Raw genomic sequence first — 23,224 nt, forward strand, 5'->3', positions numbered from 1 at the left:
AAAAATTAATACTAAAAAAGGGGAGAGGGAAGAGATCAGGTATGTGGAGATCCCCTTGATATTTGAACACACGTTAGAATCAAAGTTCAGACTTGACAGTGGAAAACCCGCAACTACCTGTCTCTCTGAACACCTGTGATGAGCAAGATGGAGTTGGGACACCTGTTCTGCTTCAATCATTTATTGTCTCTCTGTTCTCTCCTTCTTCTCCCCCAATTCCTCATCTCCAATGTCTCTGCCTTTCTCCTCTTGCTCCCTCTCCCCTGCCCTTTCCAGGAACTCACAGTCTACAGCATTTAGGACAAGCCAGAGCTCCCATGTTCTGCACATGAGCCTGTGTCAGAGGACGTGTGACCCCGGTCAGAACCAGTCACCAGATCAATATGACCCTTTATGGGCGCCTGCTCTGCAATTTACATCTCCTCCCCACCCCCGCAAACAGGGTGGGGTACAGCTCTGACTGTGAGGCCTAAAAGGAGAAATTTCAGCCCAAAGACAAATTTGTGTGAAATGTTGAGAAATGAAGAGCCCCCCAAATCCCCAGAACTCTAGTGTCACCCCCATGGCACCAGCACAGGGAACCCAGTGAGATGGGGTTACAGAATACAAGGGGGGAGGCAGCAGGGAGAGAGGTGACAGGGAATCTCTTTCTTTCTTTCTCTCGTCACTTTCTGTTCTTCTCTTTCCTTCCAGGAACTGCAGTCACAGCAGGGAGGGGTTTGTCTCCGTGTCTATCACGGAGGTGGTGGAAGTGACGGATTCTGTCCATTCTGTTAGCCATGGCGTTATCTTCATCTTCAAATACCTCTCAGGACATTTAACAGAGGGAGTGAACCCCCCGAAAATGGCTCCCTGTTGAGGCGTTGTACCATACCTGCCCCTGGAGACTGTCTGGTTTTATACTCTTAGAGCTGTTTCTCTTCAAACCGCTTATTCCAATCTCTGGGCCAACCTCCGTATTTCAGAGTTTAGAATTTACTCTCATCACCCTCCTATGGCACTTTCCATGTGAATTGGGCAAAGCGAGTGGGGGAAGCTCCGTGGCTAATGAAAACCAATGCTCTGGGTGAGGCCTGAACTCACACCCACAGCTGTATTTCCCCCTGCATGAGCCACTATAGGTGCTTCTTAGACAAACTTGGGCTGTAGGTGGTTATGTGTGTCTGTGCTTCACCACTTTGGCTGCTCTGTGAAAAGCTGATGGTTCAAACAGAAGCTGGTGGGTTTTTGTTTTGTTTTAAGCAATTAGAGTCTAGTACATTTTAACAGGCAGAAAATGTCCTATTCTGGTCTAGCCCCATTTGACTCCTTCTGTCCATCTTCTTCCTTCGCCCTCAGTGTCTTTCCTTCCCCATTGGGGACATGCAGAGATGAACCCCAGTCAGTCTGTGTCACAGAGAGTCAATCTCCTAAGGAATGTGGGTGAAGGATTCCAGCTGAATTAACGCCGTTCACCTGGGTTAGAAACATTTGTTTCTTTCGAGCACATAGTGGGAAATGGGACATTAATTCAGACCCAGGAGGCAAGGCAGAGGCTTCATGATCTTGATCTCCATGAAGGGAGAGAGGATCCCCAGGAAGGAACAGAGCTTCCTTTAGATTCAAGCTGGGTCTCCTGGAAGTTGGAAAAGACCCTTGGTCACTGAGGATCTCATGGCATCGTGCTGCTCCAGAGGCTCGAGAGTCTTGGGTGCGGGGAGGGTGTCACTGCACAGTCTGAAATGGAAGGGAGGACCCTGGAAGGGAGGGGGAGGAACAGAAAATGGAGAGGAATGAAACAGAATAAACGCCTCTTCTATCTCCCATCCCCAACCCAGCAAGAACTGTTATCAGTGGGGAAACTCCCCATGATGAATGGCAGAGACCACAGAGACATTTGCCTCATGCTGAGAAGTAAGGTGACCAATCACCAAGTGTGAAAAATCAGAGACTTTCACCAGATGCATTGGTGGTATAGTGGTGAGCATAACTACCTTCCAAGCAGTTGACCTGGGTTTAATTCCCAGCCAATGCAATGATGTGATGATTCCTCCACTGGGAACTGGTTTAATTTCAGTCACATTGTTTCAGTTTATCAATGGAATGAAAGAATCAGTGTCCCAAATCCCAACAGGTCATTAAACACCCAGTGGAGGAAGAAAGGGGTGGGACTATATAATGAGCAGTTGGAGTCATCCTGGTATTACAGTGCTTGGTATATTTATTTATTTTTAAATTCCTTTACTTCCCTCTCCCTTTTAGACTCAGAGCCTTTAAGGTCAAAAGGGACCAGTGTGATCATCTAGTCTGACCTGCTGCACCTTGCAGGCCAAAAGACCCCACCCACCCACTCCTGTAATAGACCCGGGAGGGGAGGCAGCTCCATGCTCTGCCCCTACCCCAGGCAGCACATGGAGGCCCTCTGCTCCCCTCCCCCAACGGGTGTGCAGAGATGTGCCAGGAGCACTAAGGTGGCTCCATGCCCACTCCGCCTCCGTCCCTCCGTGCTGCTCCCAGAAGTGGCCGGCATGTCCCAGCATCCCCTGGGGTGGGGGGAGTGTCTGTAGCCAATGGGAGCTCTGGGGGCAGCGCCTGCAGACAGCAGCACATGGAGATCCCCTGGCCCCACTCATCTAGGAGCTGCTGCCAGAGGGTTGTGTGTACCGGTCACTTTGGGAGCTGCACCACCCCTCCTGCACCCCACCCCCACCCCCACCCCCAGCGCAGAGCCCGCACCCAAATTTCCTCCCAGAGCTTTGCTTGTCGTCCTTTCACCAGAACCATCCTTCTTCTCCTGGGCTGCAAGTAGCCACCCCTGGGAAGCCAAGAGGCAGGCACAGGATTCTGCAAGGTAAGTGTCCCACAGTGCCGTGATGGACAGTGCGATGAAGGTAAGTCTTCCTGAGGCACAATGAACTGCAATGCAGCGAACCACTGGCCAGGCGGTCGGGGCGAAGGGCATTCACTGGAGGTACAAGCTTGTGAGTGACTCCTGAGCACAGGGCCCCTTCCCCTTTTAAGGACCTCCTCCTCATGGCCTGCGACTAGAGATGACTTGGCTGCATCTGGTGGGTCACACTCCACCTTGGGCAATGTCCATGCTCTGGGTGTGTGAGTGCTGCCTAATGAGAGTCCCAGACACCTTGTCTATCTAGGAGCTCTTCTGATCTTCAACCAGCCCCTTCATCCCACAAGCATTGCGGGGGAGGGGGAAAGCCACTTCACAGGCATTCAGAGAGGAAGAGGAGACAAAAATGGGAATGGGGGAAGTATAACAGACCTATTGAGCATAGAAATCACTGCTGCTCCTACAACAGCAGGGACAGGCCACTCGGAGTTGGGAAAAATTAAGCCAGCATGTTTCTGCCTGGTTTTGAACCAGGGACCTTTTGCGTGTTAGGCAAACGTGATAACCACTACACTACAGAAACTCTGGTGCAGGGCTCTGCCCTTCCCTTCATAAGAACAGAACAATGGCCAGACCAAAGGTCCATCCAACCCCATATCCTATCTGCCAACAGTGGCCAATGCCAGGTGCCCCAGAGGGACTGAACCTAACAGGCAATGATCACGTGATCTCTCTCCTGCCATCCAGCTCCACCCTCTGACAAACAGAGGCTAGTGATACCATTCCTTACCCAGGCTGCCTAATAGCCATTAATGGACTTAACCTCCATGAATTTATCTGCAAAAATAATGAGGAGTACTTGTGGCACCTTAGAGACTAACAAACTTATTTGAGCATAAGCTTTCGTGGGCTAAAATCCACTTAATCAGATGCATACAGTGGAAAATACAGCAGGAAGCTATATATATACACAGAGAACATGAAAAAATGGGTGTTGCCATCCGCACTATAATGAGAGTGAGCAGTTAAGGTCAGCTATTATCAGCAGGAGAAAAAAACCTGTAGTGACAATCAGGATGGCCCATTTCCCACAGTTGACAAGAAGGTGTGAGTAACAGTAGGGGGACAAATAAACATGGGGAAATAGTTTTACTTTGTGTAATGACCCACCCACTCCCAGTCTTTATTCAAGCCTAATTTAATGGTGTCCAGTTTGCAAATTAATTCCAATTCAGCATCTCTCGTGGGAGTCTGTTGTTGAAGGTTTTTTGTTGTAATATTACGACTTTTAGGTCTGTAATCAAGTGACCAGGGAGATTGAAGTGTTCTCTGGCTGTGTTTGAATGTTATAATTCTTGATGTCTGATTTGTGTCCATTTATTCTTTTATGTAGAGACTCTCTGGTTTGGCCAATGTACATGGCAGAGAGGCATTGCTGGCACATGATGGCACATATCACATTGGTAGATGTGCAGGTGAATGAGCCCCTGATGGCATGGCTGATGTGATTAGGTCCTATGATGGTGTCCCCTGAACAGATATGGGGAGAGAGTTGGCAATGGGCTTTGTTGCAAGGATAGGTTCCTGGGTTAGTGTTTTTGTTCTGTGGTTGCTGGAAAGTATTTGCTTCAGGTTGGGGGGCTGTCAGTAAGCAAGGACTGACCTGTCTCCCAAGATCTGTGAGAGTGAGGGATTGTCCTTCAGGATGGGTTGTAGATCCTTGATGATGCACTGGAGAGGTTTTAGTTGGGGGCTGAAGGTGATGGCTAGTGGGGTTCTGTTACTTTCTTTGTTGGGCCTGTCCTATAGTAGGTGACTTCTGGGTACTCTTCTGGCTCTGTCAATCTGCTTCTTCACTTCAGCAGGTGGGTACTGTAGTTGTAAGAATGCTTGATAGAGATCTTGTAGGTGTTTGTCTCTGTCTGAAGGGTTGGAGCAAATGCGGTTGTATCTTAGAGCTTGGCTGTAGACAATGGATTGTGTGATGTGGTCTGGGTGAAAGCTGGAGACATGTAGGTAAGTATAGCGTTCAGTATGTTTCCGGTATAGGGTAGTGTTTATGTGACCATCGATTAGCACAGTAGTGTCCAGGAAGTGGATCTCTTGTGTGGATTGGTCCAGGCAGAGGTTGTAGGTGGGATGGAAATTGTTGAAATCATGGTGGAATTCCTCAAGGGTTTTCTTTTCCATGGGACCAGATGATGAAGATGTCATCAGTGTAGCACAAGTAGAGTAGGGGCATTAGGGGACGAGAGCTGAGGAAGCGTTGTTCTAAGTCAGCCATAAAAATGTTGGCATACTGAGGGGCCATGTGAGTACCCATAGCAGTACCGCTGACTTGAAGGTACACATTGTCCCCAAATGTGAAATAGTTATGGGTGAGGACAAAGTCACAAAGTTCAGCTGTGACATTATCGGGGATACTGTTCCTGACGGCTTGTAGTCCATCTTTGTGTGGAATGATGATGGAGCGTCTACATAGCCAGACAATCCTGCTGTCAGGGTGCCAATGCCTGAGATGATGGGGCATCCAGGATTTCCAGGTTTATGGATCTTGGGTAGCAGATAGAATAACCCTGGTTGGGGTTCTAGGCTGTCTTATTGCCAAGAGACGGAGAAACTCGGCCAGCCGCAGGGGGTGCATAACACCACCCTAGTGTGGGGGTGACAATGCCTCTGGGATCCTGACAGCCCTATTGGTTCCACTGCTGGTTGTTTTCCTTTTCCGGTGGGACTTTGGGCAAGTTGCTTCCCCCTCTAGGGCTCCGTCCCCAGCAGGCAAATGGGGATTTCGTACCTTCCCGCTATTGGAAAGTGCTGGGAGAATCCCCCAGCCAAAGCTGCTCTGACAGCGCTAAGCAGCATCTGACCATTCAAGGTCAGAGCGCACTGCCCAGGAGGAGGATTGTTTGGCTCTGGGGTTTCACTTCAGCCCAGTCTAGAGAGAGGGGCCCAGCCATGGGGTTTGGCTCAAGAAGACCAAGTCCCCAATTCGTTAAGGGCGTTTTGAATTCCAATCCTGAGCTCCAAAGTGCTTGGTGTCAGTTGCACGTTTTAGAAGCATGATCTCCACTCCATTTTCCAAATCATTCATGAAACTATTGAATAGTACTGGACCCCGGACTGATCCCTGCCGGACCCACGAGGTGCCCCCTCTCTGTTGGGCAGCCATGGAGAAGGGCCCTTGGAGTCTGGGCTTTCAACCAGCTCTGCACCCACGTGACACTGATTGAATCTAGACTGCATTTCCCTCGTTTGCTTGTGAAAATGTCCTGCGGGACTGTGTCAAAAGCCTTAGTATTCCCAAGTTAGATCCCATCTACTGTTTACCCACCTCCACTAGGCCCTGAACCCTGCCAAAGAAGGAAAGGGGCTGGGTTTGGGATGATTTGTTCTTGACAAATCCATGCTCACTTGTCCTAAGAACCAAATTCTCCTGTAGGTGCTGCTGACAAACTGTTTAAGAATGTATTGCAGTATCTCCCCAGCTATGGAAGTGAGGCTGACTAGTCTGTAAGTCCCAGGGGTCTCTTTGTTCCCCTTTGAAAGATGGGTCCTGTCTTGTTCATGGATGGGAAGATGTTCTTTTTCAGGGATCTCAGATGAGAACTGGGGCACAACACCTGGTTTGTTAAGGCCACAAAAATGGAGGCAGGAACCTCTTCTCTCCTGCTGGCAAAGAACCCCAGGTACCTAAAAGACAGAGACTCACACCCCTGAATGGGCTCTAGAAAAGGCAGTGGTTAAAAAGTTTGGCCCCGACCATTTCTTGTTTCCGCAGACTAGACATTTTAGCAAACTTTAGAATTCCTTGGTGCTAAACACCGTGAAACTCCCCTTTCTCCTTCACAGAGGGCTTTATTGCCCCTTATCTCACTCAGGCTCAGGACTGCCCAGAGTTTGAGAACTGTCCCTGTTCCCATTGGGCAGATGGGGAGAAGCCTGAGGTATAGAGAAGGGAAGTGACCTGTCACCAGATGGATCAGACTGAACAGGTTTCACATCTCGAGGAGGCTCTTACCCTCTAAACAGGGACGGCTGTTTTCTAGTAAAATCACTCAAAGGGAAGGAGAAAACTCGAAAGAGGTTCCTCCTGGCGCTCACGTCCGTGAACCCGAATACTCTCTCAGTACTCAGAGAGAGACCTGGAGAAGGAGACTTGCTGCAGCAAAGCCACAGGGGTCTCTGAGGTTTCCCTGGCCCCTCGCCCCTGTCCTGCCTGGCTGATGTCAGCATCTCTCTGTGAGGTCACCACCTCCCCACCACCTTGGACCAATAGTCTGAGGGCCTGCAAAAGGCCTTTGTGATGTCACTGCCACACCCCTCCCTTGCTGGGCTAATGTCCTGCCCCTGGCCAGGCACTTTGCAGGTTTGAGCTACTCCCTGAGGATCACCCCACTCAAGGAGCGTTCGTTCTAGGCAGCAAGCCGGCTAGACAGGGAAACATCAGATGCTGCTCCCAATGCTACACTCAGTTTTTCAGAAATGAGTCGACTTTATGGCCAGAAGAGACCATTAGAGCATCTAATCTGACCCCCTGCATATCACAGGCCTCCTGTAGGACACAAGAGCTATTTTGGGGGCAAACACATTCCAGAAAGGCATCTAGTCTTCATGAAATGACATCAAGAGATGGAGAATCCATCACTTTCCTTGGTAGCTTGTTCCTGTGGTGAATCATCCTGACTGTTGAATATTTGTGCCTTAGTTGTAATATGAATTTGTCTCTTTTCACCTTCCAGCCATTGGGTCTTGTTATTCCTTTCTCTGCTATTTTAAAGAGTCCTTTAATACCCAATATTTTCTCTCCATTAAGGCACTTCAACACTTCAATGAAGTCACCTTTCAATCTTCTTTTGATCAGCTAAACAGGTTGAGCTCTTTCAATAGCTCACTAGAAGGCATTTTTCTCCAGCCCTCAGAACATTTGGTGGCTCTTTTCTGCCCCAGCTCCAATTTCACAACATCTTTTTCACATGAGGACACCAAAACTGGAGGCAGTATTCCAGTATCAGTCTCACTGATGCCGTGTCACCTCCTGTGACGTTATTGACATAATCTGTAACCGTATAGATCACCGTTGCGACCACTGTTCTATTTGTAGCCAATATTGTAGAAAGGTTGTTGCGTAAGGTATCTATGGAGAGGTTCTGATTGGCTGATTATAATTATGCTATTTCTAGATGTGTGTCATTTTTATAGTTGACGTTATGAATTCCTGCCCATTTCCCCACTGGCTGGAGCATGGCTAGAGTGTGTCTGTGGCTAATGATGTTGCTGTAGATTGTTCGTTTCCTGCCTTGGCAATTCAGACAGTCCCTTTTCCCAACATATCTCCAGCACATCATTAGTTCCAATAACAGGGGCAGCTTTTCTCTGGGGCACTGAGATTTTTTGGGGAGATGCTGGCTCCTTTCTTTCCTCACCCTGGAGTAAACTCAGCTTTTTATTCCGTGGTTCATGTTTTATGGCATAACAACATCAGCATGAAGAAAGAGGAGAGGGAATATCTCACTGCCAGGGCTGAAGGTGGCCATGTCCCCTCTGTTTGACCATTACCATTGCAGGAGAGAAGGTGTCAGTGGAATCGAATGCCCTGGCTCAGACAAGAGACACAGGGAGGTTTTGCTGTTCATGGATCCATGCAAAGGACATTGTGTCTCTGTGTGAAAATAGGGAGGGAAATGAAACACCCACCTGGTGGTGCCCAAGGCGGAAGGGACCCGTATCGGATTAGAACAGGACACGTTCTCAAGCAGCATGTTTCTTACTCTGCCCATCTGTCAGATTTGATGATTATCAATGGAAATATTTTGCCATTGGGTCCTGTGTTTACACAGAAATTGACATTTACCAACAAACATGTAATTCTCCCAGTCCTGCCTAGCCTGCCGGGGGGGAGTGTAGAAGGACAGAGTCACTCTGCCCAGAGCCCGTGCCAGGCCTGGGCTCTCCATGCTGCCCACTTCCCACAACGCTGGGATCCTTCCCTGAGCTCCCCCCAGACCTCTGCCCCCACCCCCACTGCTGGGCTCCCCTCCCCACACTGTCCAACTCCCCTGCTTCCAGGATCCCTCCCCACTGCCCTCCTCCCCGCTGAGCAAAAACTCGACATTATTCCAGGGCCACCCACAGGATTCAGGGGGCCTGGGGCAAAGCAATTTCGGGGGCCCCTTCCAGACAAAAAAGTTGCAATACTGTAGAATACTGGATTCCCGTGGGCAGCGGCGTAGCCAGGTTCTCACATGAGGGGAAGCAAAATCATAAAAAAAGGCACCACCCAACATATCAAATTACTAATTACATCCGCTCCCTCCCACTTCCTGCCCCCTTCAGAACCCCCAACACCCCTCCACTCCTTGTCCTCTGACTGCCCCCTCCTGGGACCCCGGTCCCTGACTGCCCCCCTAGAACCCTACCTGTCCCCTGACTGCCCCGACCCTTATCCACACCCCTGCCCCCAGACAGACTGCCAGGACTCCCACCCCTATCCAACCACTCCCCACCCCCTGACAGGACCCCCAATATACCCAAGACACACCCCGTAATCCAAAGTGGGGGGGGGGGCGGGGCAGGGACCACACACCGCTCCTGCCATTGAGGGTACATGGGCAGCTGCTTCTGCCCTGGCACCTGGCTCTAGTGTGTAGCCAGAAGCCCTTGCGAGCAGGCGGAGGGATCCTGCTAGCAAAGGGAGCGTTTGATTTTAGAGTCTGATCCAAACAGACCCAGCAGAGAACACAACAATAGCCCTGCCTCTGCCATCCCAGCACAGGGCCTATAAACAAGAGAGGCAGATCCGTGCTTGATACCGTGCATGGGATGGAGAGGGAGCACAGACCAGGGACGGGGCATGGAGAAAAACCACAGAGGGGGAGAGAAGGAGAAAGTGAGGAAGGAGGAGAAGCCAGGACTGTGTCTCTGGAGGGAGGGCGCGTTTGGATGCAGCATGTTAATGAGCCCCTTGCAAACACAAGGGAAAGACGCAGGGAAGGGCTTGCAGAGGACAAGCCGGGCTACTCACTCAGTCTCCCCTGTGGGGCCCTGTGGCATTGGGTAGCAGGGCCCAGGAAATGAAAATCTCTTAACCACACAGAATTGTTAACTGCTCCCAAATCCTTTTGTGCCACGGCTACAAGCTTAGAAGAGCTTAAGCTGTGAGCTGCATGGACGGCCTCAAGAAATCTCTCTTGTGCGGAGCCTCAAGCAGGTTTGCATTGTGTGACCCCGATGAAAAGCCCAGCAGAGAAAGCTTGCAACTGTCCCAGCTCTTTCAGCCGCGTTTGGGGCCTTTAAATCACTCAGGCTGCATCTTCCAACTAAAATGCATTAACAATACAGCTCAGGCAAGCGGGCCGGGGGCCGGGCAGGCTGCCCGGGCCAGCTGATAGCACTTCCCGCTGACGGCTGCTTTTCTAGGCTTGTGTTTTGCTGTTGGACAGAGGCCCAGACTTCCTCCCATCTAACCCCCCCTGCTCCCTGACTGCCCCAGCCCCCAGAAAGTCCCCCCCCGAACCCTCCAACCCTCCCCCTGCTCCCTGACTGCCCCCCAGGACTCCTCTTACCACCCGGCAGCTCCAGCCGCTGGCTGCCTCTGGAGCCAAAGTTAAACACGTGCCAGCACACAGCCCCTCCCCCGCAGCATGCTGAGGCAGCGGGTGTGTGTGTGTGTGTGTGCAGGGGGGGGGTCTGGCTGCTGGAGGTCCAATGGGAGCAGCTCAATCAGGCCCCGGCGGCCAATCAGCAGTGCCGCTCTCTGCAGGGGGGGGATGGAGGCGGGGGAGAAATCCAGATCTTTCCACCTTATTCCAAATTCCTACTAAGGCGCCACTTTGGGCGAATGTGCTCAGTGGGGGAGCAGCAGCCCCCCCCTGCTCCCCCCAGCTACGCTCCTGCTTATGGGGGCCCCTGCAAGACCCAGGGCCTGGGGCAAATTGCCCCCCTTGCCCCCGCCTCTGGGCGGCCCTGCTAGCAGCTCTTCTGGGAGCGCAGGGGAGGAATGACTCCCCCTTCTCTAGCTTCTCCCCGTGGGGCTCTGGGGAGCAGGGAGGGTTGTGTGATAAATTCCATCCAACTCCCCCTTTGATCCAAGCCGAGGGGCGTCTCAGCCTCCACGATCCCCTTGGCAGGGCCAAACAAGGGATGTTTTCCACTGCCCAGGAGACCCAGCCAGGGACTCAAGGCAGCCCCAGACTTTCCCTTTCTCCCTTCTGGGAAATCAAGTTCAAGTTTTACAAGGAGCTAAAGAAGCCTCAACCCTGCATCTGAATTAATGTCAATTTCTCACTGCCTGACAGAAACAAATGTCATTTCAGTCCCAGGTGAGTCCACTACAGTCATTCCTCAGCCCGATTCCTTCACCCTCCTGCCTTAGCTTAGGGCATTGCGCCACCCTGTGGGCGTTTCATTTCCCTTCTCAGTTTCACACAGAGACACAATTTCCTTTGCATGGATCCATGAACAGCAAAACCTCCCTGTGTCTCTTGTCTGAGCCAGGGCATTCAATTGTATTGACACCTTCTCTCCTGCAATGGCAACGGTCAAACAGAGGGGACATGGCCACCTTCAGCCCTGGCAGTGAGATATTCCCTCTCCTCTTTCTTCATGCTGATGTTGTTATTCCATAAAACATGAACCATGGAATAAAAAGCTGAGTTTACTCCAGGGTGAGGAAAGAAAGGAGCCACCAACTCCCCAAAAAATCTCAGTGCCCCAGAGAAAAGCTGCCCCTGTTATTGGAACTAATGATGTGCTGGAGATATGTTGGGAAAAGGGACTGTCTGAATTGCCCAGGCAGGAAACGAACAATCTACAGCAACATCATTAACCACAGACACACTCTAGCCATGCTCCAGCCAGTGGGGAAATGGGCAGGAATTCATAACGTCAACTATAAAAATGATACACATCTAGAAATAGCATAATTATAACCAGCCAATCAGAACCTCTCCATAGACCCCTTACACGACAACCTTTCTACAATATTGGCTACAAAAAGAACAGCGGTTGCAACAGTGATCTATGCGGTTACAGATTATGTCAATAATGTCACAGGAGGTGACACGGCATCAGCGAGACTGATACTGGAATACTGCCTTCAGTTTTGGTGTCCTCATTTGTAAAAGATGTTGTGAAATTGGAGCTGGGGCAGAAAAGAGCCACCAAAGTTTCTGAGGGCTGGAGAAAAATGCCTTCTAGTGAGCTATTGAAAGAGCTCAACCTGATTAGCTTATCAAAAGAAGATTGAAAGGTGACTTCATTGAAGTGTTGAAGTGCCTTAATGGAGAGAAAATATTGGGTATTAAAGGGCTCTTCAATGGAGCAGAGAGAGGCCTAACAAGACCCAATGGATGGAAGGTGAAAAGAGACAAATTCATATTACAACTAAGGCACAAATATTCAACAGTCAGGATGATTCACCACAGGAACAAGCTACCAAGGGAAGTGGTGGATTCTCCATCTCCTGATGTCATTTCATGAAGACTAGATGCCTTTCTGGAATGTGTTTGCCCCCAAAGTAGCTATTGTTTCATACAGGAGCCTGTGATATGCAGGGGGTCAGATTAGATGCTCTAATGGTCTCTTCTGGCCATAAAGTCGACTAATTTCTGAAAAACTGAGTGTAGCATTGGGAGCAGCATCTGATGTTTCCCTGTCTAGCCGGCTTGCTGCCTAGAACGAACGCTCCTTGAGTGGGGTGAACCCCAGGGAGTAGCTCAAACCTCCAAAGTGCCTGGCCAGGGGCAGGACATTGGCCCAGCAAGGGAGGGGTGTGGCAGTGACATCACAAAGGCCTTTGGCAGGACCTCAGACTATTGGTCCAAGGTGGTGGGGAGGTGGTGACCTCACAGAGAGATGCTGACATCAGCCAGACAGGACAGGGGCGAGGGGCCAGGGAAACCTCAGAGACCCCTGTGGCTTTGCTGCAGCAAGTCTCCTTCTCCAGGTCTCTCTCTGAGGACTGAGAGAGTATTCGGGTTCACGGACGTGAGTGCCAGGAGGAACCTCTTTCGAGTTTTCTCCTTCCCTTTTCCAGATTTTACTAAAAAACAGCCGTCCCTGTTTAAAAGGTAAGAGCCTCCTGGAGGTCTGAAACCTGTTCAGTCTGATCCATCTGGTGACAGGTCACTTCCCTTCTCTATACCTCAGGCTTCTCCCCATCTGCCCAATGGGAACAGGGACAGTTCTCGAACTCTGGGCAGTTGTGAGCCTGAGTGAGATAAGGGGCGTTAAAGCCCTCTGTGAAGGAGAAAGGGGAGTTTCACGGTGTTTAGCACCAAGGAATTCTAAGGTTTGCTAAAATATCTAGTCTGTGGAAACAAGAAATGGTCGGGGCCAAACTTTTTAACCATTGCCTTTTCTAAAGCCCATTCAGGGATGTGAGTCTCTGTCTTTTAGGTACCTGGGGTTCTTTGCCAGCAGGAGAGAAGAGGTTCCTGCCTCCATTTTTGTGGCCTTAACAAACCCGGTGCTGTGTCCCGGTTCTCGTCTGAGATCCCTGAAAAAGAACATCTTCCCACCCATGAACAAGACAGGACCCATTTTTAAAAGGGGAACAAAAAGACCCCTGGGCCTTACAGACTAGCCAGCCTCACTTCCATAGCTGGAGAGATACTGGAATACATTCTTAAACAATCAGTTTGTCAGCAGCACCTACAGGATAATTTGGTTCTTAGGACGAGTGAGCATGGACTTGTCAAGAACAAATCATCCCAAACCCAGCCTCTTTCCTTCTTTGGCAGGGTTCCAGGCCTAGTGGAGGTGGGTAAACAGTAGATGGGATCTATCTCGGGGTTACTAAGGCTTTTGACACAGTCCCGCAGGACATTCTCACAAGCAAATGAGGGAAATGAGGTCTAGATGCAATCAGTGTCATGTGGGTGCAGAGCTGGTTGAAAGCCCAGACTCCAAGGGCCCTTCTCCAGGTTTGGCTGCCCAACGGAGAGGGGGCACCTAGTGGGTCTGGCAGGGATCAGTCCAGGGTCCGGTACTATTCAATAGTTTCATGAATGATTTGGAAAATGGAGTGGAGAGCCTGCTTCTAAAATGTGCAACTGACACCAAGCACTTTGGAGCTCAGGAATGGAATTCAAAACGCCCTTAACAAATTGGAGACTTGGTCTTCTTGAGCCAAACCCCATGGCTTGGCCCCTCTCTCTAGACTGGGCTGAAGTGAAACCCCAGAGCCAGACACTCCTCCTCCTGGGCAGTGCGCTCTGACCTTGAATGGTCAGATGCTGCTTAGCGCTGTCAGAGCAGCTTTGGCTGGGGGATTCTCCCAGCACTTTCCAATAGTGGGAAGGTACGAAATCCCCATTTGCCTGCTGGGGACAGAGCCCTAGAGGGGAGCGGGGGGAGCAACTTGCCCAGAGTCCCCCAGGAAAAGGAAAACAACCAGCAGTGGAACCAATAGGAAACCCAGCAATGGAACTCAGGAGTCCTGGGGGTGTGCTAGGGTGACCAGATGTCCCAATTTTGGGGTCTTTTTCTTATCTAGGATCCTATTACCCCCCACTCCCTGTCCCGATTTTTCACACTCGCTGTCTGGTCACCTTAGGGTGTAACCATGTGGGGTCCCAGTTGCTCCCTGCCCCCCTCATTGAAGCAGGTGTGCAGGGTTACTGCCCTGGGAAGTGCAGGGCACCAGTGGCCATGGGGCTGGCTGCAGGCAGGGCAGGAGCTGGCTGGAGGTAGGGTCTGGCTGCAGGCAAGGGGTGCGGGGCTGGCTGGAGACAGGGGTGTGTGGGGCTGGCTGGCTTCAGGCAGGGACGCAGTGGGGGTGCATCAGGGGTTGGCAGGGCTGGAGACAGAGGAGTGCGGGACTGGCTGGCTTCAGGCAGGGGTGAGTGGCAGGGGGTGTGGCAGGAGTTGGCTGGAGACAGGGCAGGGGGTGTGGAAGGGGCTGGCTGTGGGCAAGGGGTGTAGAGCTGGCTGCAGACAGGGCAGGGAGGATGTGGCTGGTACGGGCAGGGCAGAGGGTGCAGGGCTGCAGGCAGGGCGTGGGGTGCGGGGCTGGCTGCAGACAGGGGCTGGCTGCGGGCAGGGCAGGGGGTGCGGGGCTGGCTGCAGACGGGCTGGCTGCGGGCAGGGCAGGGGGTCCGGGGCTGGCTGCAGACAGGGGCTGGCTGCGGGCAGGGCAGGAGGTGCGGGGCTGGCCGCAGACAGGGGCTGGCTGCGGGCAGGGCAGGGGGTGCGGGGCTGGCTGCAGGCAGGGCAGGGGGGTGCAGCAGGGGTTGGCTGGAGCCGGGGCATGCGCGGCTGGCTGGAGACAGGGGCTGGTGCGGGCAGGACAGGGGGTGCGGGGCTGGCTGCAGACAGGGGCTGGCTGCGGGCAGGGCAGTGGGTGCGGAGCTGGCTGCAGACAGGGGCTGGCTGCAGGCAGGGCAGGGGGTGCGGGGCTAGCTGCAGACAGGGGCTGGCTGCGGGCAGGGCAGGGGGTGTGGGGCTGGCGGCAGACAGGGGCTGGCTGTAGGCAGGGCAGGGGGTGCCAGGTGAGGAAACATTAAACCACCTCAGAATCTGTAAGTGCCTGAAGGAAACATCTGGAATGCCCAACAAAGCCCTTGGGGAGGTCTCTCAGTTCATTATTATCCCTAGCAGGGGTCGTATCCTCAGGGTAAATATAGTTCATGGCTTCCTATAGATCCTAGCAGACACCAGGCAGTAGCTTCCTCCCTTCCCCCTGCGTATTTGGATGGGATGTGAAGGCTGAATTCATCCCCCTCCTCTCTCCTATTTGCGGGAAGACTTTGGGGGAGTTCAGCTCCTGATTTTTATTTGACCTGTCTTCAGCACTTGTTTTTCTTTGGTCTTCTCCTTTCCATCCCTGTTTGAGGTTTCTGTCTCTGTCACAGCAGGTGATGCAATGGCATGTGAGAAAGAGGAGCAGAATTCTCAGCCTGAAAATGTTGAGCCAGTGGGTAAAAACAGAGCATTATCGCAAAGATCGAAAAGGAATGTGTCCAGGAGTCATGAGCAGGGAAAATCCTGGGAGATTCAGCACAGACCAAAAACAGATCAAGGAAACCAGCCAGGGAAGAAAAGGATAAATTTATTTCCTGTTGGGGAACTCAGAAGGTCCTCATGGAAACCACAACACAGCAGGATATCCTCAGGCGAAAGAGAAAAAATAGATGCAGTGACTGTGGAAAAACCTTCTCTTGCAGCTCAGCCCTTTCTGTACATCAGAGAATCCACACAGGGGACAGGCCCTATGAATGCCGTGAGTGTGGGAAAACCTTCAATCGCAGTTCGCACCTTATTAGGCATCAAACAATCCACAGAGGAGAGAGGCCCTATGAATGCCGTGAGTGTGGGAAATGCTTCACTAGCAGCTCAAACCTTTCTCAACATCAGAGAATCCACACAGGGGAGAAGCCCTTTGAATGCCGTGAGTGTGGGAAAACCTTCACTAGCAGCTCAGACCTTTCTAAACATCAGAGAATCCACACAGGGGAGAGGCCCTATGAATGCCGTGAGTGTGGGAAATGCTTCACTATCAGCTCAAACCTTTCTCAACATCTGAGAATCCACACAGGGGAGAGGCTCTATGAATGCAATGAGTGTGGGAAAAGCTTCACTCAAAGAATAGACCTTTCTCGACATCAGAGAATTCACACAGGGGAGAGGCCCTTTGAATGCCCTGAGTGTGGGAAATGCTTCACTAGCAGGTCAAACCTTTCTAGACATCAGAGAATCCACACAGGGGACAGGCCCTATGAATGCACTGAGTGTGGGAAAACCTTCAATCGCAGTTCGCACCTTATTAGGCATCAAACAATCCAGGGAGGAGAGAGGCCCTATGAATGCCGTGAGTGTGGAAAATGCTTCACTAGCAGCTGAAACCTTAGATTTAATTTACCCTGGTTCCTCAACTGTTGCTACAGCTCTAGTACCCATCAATCCAAAGACTGAGAGAAATGGAGAGTTCCAACCATTGTCCTTTTAGTATCTTATTGTTCCTCTCTCTGTTTTTTTGTGCTGGCCTTTCTATTCTATCATTTTCTGCCTTTGTTTAGTTGGTAAGAGTTGGTTTCCATCACTCACGTTTGTGTGTTTAAATCTCTATCCATTGTTAAATAAATTTTTTGCTTGTTCGATAACTGTACTCAGGTGCTGTGTGAGATAGAGTAGCAATGGTCCACAGTAAAACTAGTAACCTGGGATACTTGGGGAAGAGAGGATCTGGGATTTCACCGAGTATATGGTGATCTGGGCTGGACCCCAGAGGGGGACACATTGAAGGAACTCAAGGGTTAAGGTGGCTGCTGTAACTCAGAGGAGGGTGCTTGAGTTCCAGCAGCCTGGTGAGTTTGGTCACTAACATCCAGCTGCCAAATGCAAAACTCCTTCTTCCTTGTGGCAGGTGGCAACAAGGAGACTCACAGTCCTCAGCACCCTGAGAATGGTCAGTGTGTCTCTATGTTGATCCACCTGTCATATTCACACAGGGAAAGCTCCCGATAGCACAAAACTCTGCCCTATGAAATCATGGAACATGTGCTCTTTGCTCTGTGAAAGCATGTAAAGAACCCAAGCGCTGGAGGACAGGTTTTGGGTCCAGAGTGCCCTAGACAAATTGGAGGATTGGGCCAAAAGAAATCTGAGGAGGTTCAACAAGGAGAAGTGCAGAGTCCTGCACTTAGGATGGAAGAATCCCAGGCACTGCCACAGACTGGGGACTGACTGAGTGAGGGGGGTTTGATAGCAGCCTTCAACTACCTGAAAGAGCAGCAGTGTGGGCTTTCTCCTGGCCACTTTTGCTGGGCTGGGCAGGCATCCTGGAGGCCTTTCTAGAAGAGCATTGGGAACTGAGTTAGAAAATCCAATGTGAAAACCAGAACCTCAGGTTTAGACTCATTTATTTATAATATTAAATCTTCAATTCTAGTGTCACAGTCAATACAATTGCTTCAGCCTGATAGTTGCCCAAAGGGAAACTTAACTTCTCTCCAAGGGGAGTGGGGAGAAAGCACTTTTCAGAGTCCAAGAGAGACAAGGCGGGTGAGGGTAAGAGCTTGCAGAGGACCAACCTCTGTTGGTGAAAGAGACAAGCTGTGGAGCTAACCCAGCACCCTTCTTCAGTTCTGTGTAGCCTGGAAGTTCGTCTCTTCCATAACCAGCAGTTAGAACATAAGAACAGCTACACTGAGTCAGACCAGTTCATCTAGCCCACTCTCCCGAAAGTGGCCAATGCTCCGCGCCCCAGAGGACTCCTGGGACCAACATAGATACACCACCACCACAAACAAGGTTAAAAGTCAATGCACAGGGGAGAAGCATCTTGTGTTTCATTCCTTATGTGCTAGTCCCATCATGTGGCCATTTCCTTTTCTTCCTTTCTGTTAAAAGCTTTGGTGTTTTGCACAGAAACATTATTTCCCCAGGAGAGACCCAGGAGTGGGGGCTGCATTCCTGTGCCAAACAGTCACTGGAAGGGGGTAGACAAAGGCCTTTAGGACGAGGCGTCCGTCACTGTCAAAAGATCATCTCCCTCCTGCAGGTCACTGGCAGCCTGAATTTGTTCCTTATCCTCCCAGAGTCTGGGGGCTGGAATCAGCACTACCCAGCCCCTCCGTGTGTAGCAGGAACAAACACAAACCTGGTCTTTAAAACAAGCTGTCCCCTTCCTTCTCAGGGAAGAGTTTTCTGTGATTTAACTTGAGCTTCAGTTCCCCTCTCCTAGGGATGGGGCTGGTGTGGGGCCAGCTCCCAGTGAGATCTGTTTTCACCATTGCCCCCTTTCAGTCACTCTGGGATCCTAACTCTGCTCCCAGCTGTCAGGCCGCTTCCAGCCCATCCACCCTGCTCACTAACTCTGTGGTCATGTGTCACTCCCTCTGCCAGCACTCACAGCTTGCAGAAAAGCTACTCCTGCCAGACGCATTGGTGGTATAGTGGTGTGCATAGGTGCTTTCTAAGCAATTCATCTGGGTTTGATTCCCAGCCAATGCAATAATAGCTTTTCTTTTCTGTTGTTTCCTTATCTGGAAGTGGTACAATTTCAGTCACATTGTGTTACAAACACATTATCTATAGAATGAAACAATAAATGTGTCAAAGTCCAGCAGGTCATACAGGATGGAGGCACACAAGGGGCTGGAATGTGTCATCTGAGAAAGACAGAACACTTGGAAACCTGCATCTCCCATCCCCGGGCCTTGCGTGTTACGATTCCAGCTGCGTGAGCTGTTTGTACGATGTTCCGGCATGATGGGGAAATGAAGTTTTGAGTCAGTTTTTGCTCCTGCAGATTCCTTTGCTGTTACAATTATAATGACATGAACAAAAGGGAGGCAAAATAAATATAAACCCCAAATTGCAATACAGGTGGGGAAAGAGAAGATCATGGTTAAGCCAAACACTTCAAAATAAAAATTAATACTAAAACAGGGGAGGGGGGAAGAGCTCAGGTATGTGGAGATCCCCTTGATATTTCAACGCACATTGTTAGAATCAAAGTTCAGACTTGACACTGCAAAACCCGCAACTACCTGTCTCTGTGAACACCTGTGATGAGCAAGATGGAGTTGGGACACCTGTTCTGCTTCAATCATTTATTGTCTCTCTGTTCTCTCCTTCTTCTCCCCCCAATTCCTCGTCTCCAATGTCTCTGCCTTTCTCCTCTTGCTCCCTCTCCCCTGCCTTTCCCAGGAACTCACAGTCTACAGCATTTAGGACAAGCCAGAGCTCCCATGTTCTGCACATGAGCCTGTGTCAGAGGACGTGTGACCCCATCAGAACCAGTCACCGGATCAATATGACCCTTTATGGGCGACTTCTCTGCCTGCTCTGCAATTTACACACACCCCCACTGAAGGGGGTGGGTACAGCTCTGACTGAGAGGCCTCACTGGAGAAATTTCACCCCAAAGACAAATGTGCGTGAAATGCTGAGAAGTGAAGAGCCCCCTTCCCCTCCCCCCAAAGCCCCAGAACTCTAGAGTCACCCCCATGGCACCAGCACAGGGAACCCAGTGAGATGGGGTTACAGAATAGAAGGGGGAGGGAGCAGGGGAGAGAGGTGACAGGGAATCTCTCTCTTTCCTTCTCGCTTCACTTTCTGTTCTTCTCTTTCCCTCCAGGAACTGCAGTCACAGCAGGGAGGGGTTTGTCTCTCTATTAGGGATCCCTCTGTGTCACGGACGCTGCAAAAGTCATAGATTCTGTGGCTTCTGCAGTGGCCTCTGTGGCTGACTCCGTGGCTGCCCCAGCAGCTGGCCTGGGGGCAGCTTGAGCAGTGGTTCCAAGGGTGGCAGGCGCAGCCACAGCTCAGTGGCTCCTGGCACCTGTCCCGAGGTGGCCGGAGCAGGGCTGGCCTCTGGGGCTCCCCTCACCTGGCAGCATCTGGAGTGGCCGTGGGTCCCCGGGGCTTCTCCCCCAGTACATGGTGCCACGGGCCCCCTGGACTCCCTGCACCCACAGCTGGTGCCACGGGCCCCCTGGGCCTCCCTCCCCAAGATTCAGTGAGGGGTTTTTATGGTATAAGTCATGGCCGGGTCATGGGCAATGAGCTTTTGGGTTTTGCCCGTGATCTGTCCATGACATTTACTAAAAATACCTGCGATTAAATCTTCACCTTCCTCATTATCGATCAAATAAATCGAAACGCCTCCACCTGCAAATGGATTCAACCCAGGACCCTCAGAGTCAGCAGCTGTTACGCCCCCACTGAGCTCTCTGGTCAGGTGTCCTAGCGCTGGAAGCCTCCTGTTTAGATCCTAAAATAGCGTTTTTGCACCGGGGGGGGGGCTGAAATTTTGGACCGGACATTGTAGCTCCACCGTTATTTTACTGAATTGCTTCAAAACAGCAAGTCAAGAAAGTCTCCTAAGTGCCAGGCTCTCTGCCATGGAAACAGCTGCCCCTGCTCTGCAGGAGTCTGTGCTTTCCACACAGCAACGTACACACCTGCTCCGCACTGAAGGAGGGGTCAGACAGTGACAGGGCTGGTAACACAAATACTTCAGACTATTAACTCCAGGTCCCTTCCTTTCTTTAACCCAGGATGTGCCAGTCACCTGGTAACCATGGTGTTATCTTCACCTTAAAATACCGCTCAGGACATTTTCAGCAGCCCTCCACCCCCTGCCCTCCCTGCAGCCAACCCCTGTCTCCAGCCAGCCCCGCACGCCCCGGCTCCAGCCAACCCCTGCTGCACCCCCCTGCCCTGCCTCCAGCCAGCCCCGCACCCCCTGCCCTGCCCGCAGCCAGCCCCGCACCCCCTGCCTTGCCTGCAGCCAGCCCCTGTCTGCGGCCAGCCCTGCACCCCCTGCCCTGCCTGCAGCCAGCCCCGCACCCCCTGCCCTGCCCGCAGCCAGCCCCATCTGCTGGCAGCCCCGCACCCCCTGCCCTGCCTGCAGCCAGCCCCATCTGCTGCCAGCCCCACACCCCCTGCCCTGCCCGCAGCCAGCCCCTGTCTGCGGCCAGCCCCGCACCCCCTGCCCTGCCTGCAGCCAGCCCCTGTCTGCCGCCAGCCCCGCACCCCCTGCCCTGCCTGCAGCCAGCCCCTGTCTGCCGCCAGCCCCACACCCCCTGCCCTGCCCGCAGCCAGCCCCTGTCTGCCGCCAGCCCCGCACCCCCTGCCCTGCCCGCAGCCAGCCCCTGTCTGCCGCCAGCCCCGCACCCCCTGCCCTGCCCGCAGCCAGCCCCTGTCTGCCGCCAGCCCCGCACCCCCTGCCCTGCCCGCAGCCAGCCCCTGTCTGCAGCCAGCCCCGCACCCCCTGCCCTGCCTGCAGCCAGCCCCTGTCTGCAGCCAGCCCCGCACCCCCTGCCCTGCCCGCGCCAGCCCCTGTCTGCAGCCAGCCCCGCACCCCCTGCCCTGCCCGCAGCCAGCCCCATCTGCTGCCAGCCCCGCACCCCCTGCCCTGCCTGCAGCCAGCCCCATCTGCTGCCAGCCCCACACCCCCTGCCCTGCCCGCAGCCAGCCCCTGTCTGCGGCCAGCCCCACACCCCCTGCCCTGCCCGCAGCCAGCCCCTGTCTGCGGCCAGCCCCGCACCCCCTGCCCTGCCCTCAGCCAGCCCCTGTCTGCTGCCAGCCCCGCACCCCCTGCCCTGTCTGCAGCTAGCCCCGCACCCCCTGCCCTGCCTGCAGCCAGCCCCTGTCTGCAGCCAGCCCCGCACCCCCTGCCCTGCCCGCGCCAGCCCCGCACCCCATGCCCTGTCCGCAGCCAGACCCTGTCTGCAGCCAGCCCTGTACCCCCTGCCCTGCCCACACCAGCCCCTGTCTCCAGCCAGCCACGCATGCCCCGGCTCCAGCCAACCCTTGCTGCATCCCCCTGCCCTGTCTGCAGCCAGCCCCGGACCCCCTGCCCTGCCCGCAGCCAGCCCCTGTCTGCAGCCAGCCCTGCACCCCCTGCCCTGCCCGCAGCCAGCCCCTGTCTGCAGCCAGCCCCGCACCCCCTGCCCTGACCGCAGCCCTGCACCCTCTGCCCTGCCTGCACCAGCCACATCCTCCCTGCCTTGCCTGCAGCCAGCTCTACACCCCCTGCCCACAGCCAGCCCCTTCCACACCCCCTGCCCTGTCTCCAGCCAACTCCTGCCACACCCCCTGCCACTCACCCCTGCCTGAAGCCAGCCAGTCCCGCACTCCTCTGTCTCCAGCCCTGCCAACCCCTGATGCACCCCCCCTGCATCCCTGCCTGAAGCCAGCCAGCCCCACACACCCCTGTCTCCAGCCAGCCCCGCACCCCTTGCCTGCAGCCAGACCTTACCTCCAGCCAGCTCCTGCCCTGCCTGCAGCCAGCCCCATGGCCACTGGTGCCCTGCACTTCCCAGGGCAGTAATCCTGCACACCTGCTTCAATGAGGGGGGCACGGAGCAGATGGGACCCCACATGGTTACACCCTAAGGTGACCAGACAGCGAGTGTGAAAAATCGGGACAGGGAGTGGGGGGTAATAGGAGCGTAGATAAGAAAAAGACCCCAAAATTGGGACATCTGGTCACCCTAGCACACCCCCAGGACTCCTGAGTTCCATTGCTGGGTTTCCTATTGGTTCCACTGCTGGTTGTTTTCCTTTTCCTGGGGGACTCTGGGCAAGTTGCTCCCCCCCCCGCTAGGGCTCTGTCCCCAGCAGGCAAATGGGGATTTCGTACCTTCCCGCTATTGGAAAGTGCTGGGAGAATCCCCCAGCCAAAGCTGCTCTGACAGCGCTAAGCAGCATCTGACCATTCAAGGTCGGAGCGCACTACCCAGGAGGAGGAGTGTCTGGCTCTGGGATTTCACTTCAGCCCAGTCTAGAGAGAGAGGCCCAGCCATGGGGTTTGGCTCAAGAAGACCAAGTCTCCAATTTGTTACGGGTGTTTTGAATTCCAGTCCTGAGCTCCAAAGTGCTTGGTGTCAGTTGCACATTTTGGAAGCAGGCTCTCCACTCCATTTTCCAAATCATTCATGAAAC

At 53.0% G+C, this 23,224-nt stretch overlaps 2 non-coding genes across 2 annotated transcripts; one reads left to right on the forward strand and one right to left on the reverse strand.

The window, feature by feature from the left end:
• Nucleotides 1-1,942: 1,942 nt before the first annotated feature.
• Nucleotides 1,943-2,014, forward strand: TRNAG-UCC. The gene has a single exon. It is a non-coding gene; the product is annotated as a tRNA-Gly (tRNA).
• A 1,323-nt stretch (nt 2,015-3,337) lies between these two features.
• TRNAV-AAC lies at nt 3,338-3,410 on the reverse strand. The gene has a single exon. It is a non-coding gene; the product is annotated as a tRNA-Val (tRNA).
• Between the last annotated feature and the right edge of the window lie 19,814 nt (nt 3,411-23,224).

This window comes from Mauremys mutica, unplaced genomic scaffold, assembly GCF_020497125.1.
Source record: "Mauremys mutica isolate MM-2020 ecotype Southern unplaced genomic scaffold, ASM2049712v1 Super-Scaffold_100090, whole genome shotgun sequence".
NCBI lineage: Eukaryota > Metazoa > Chordata > Testudines > Geoemydidae > Mauremys > Mauremys mutica.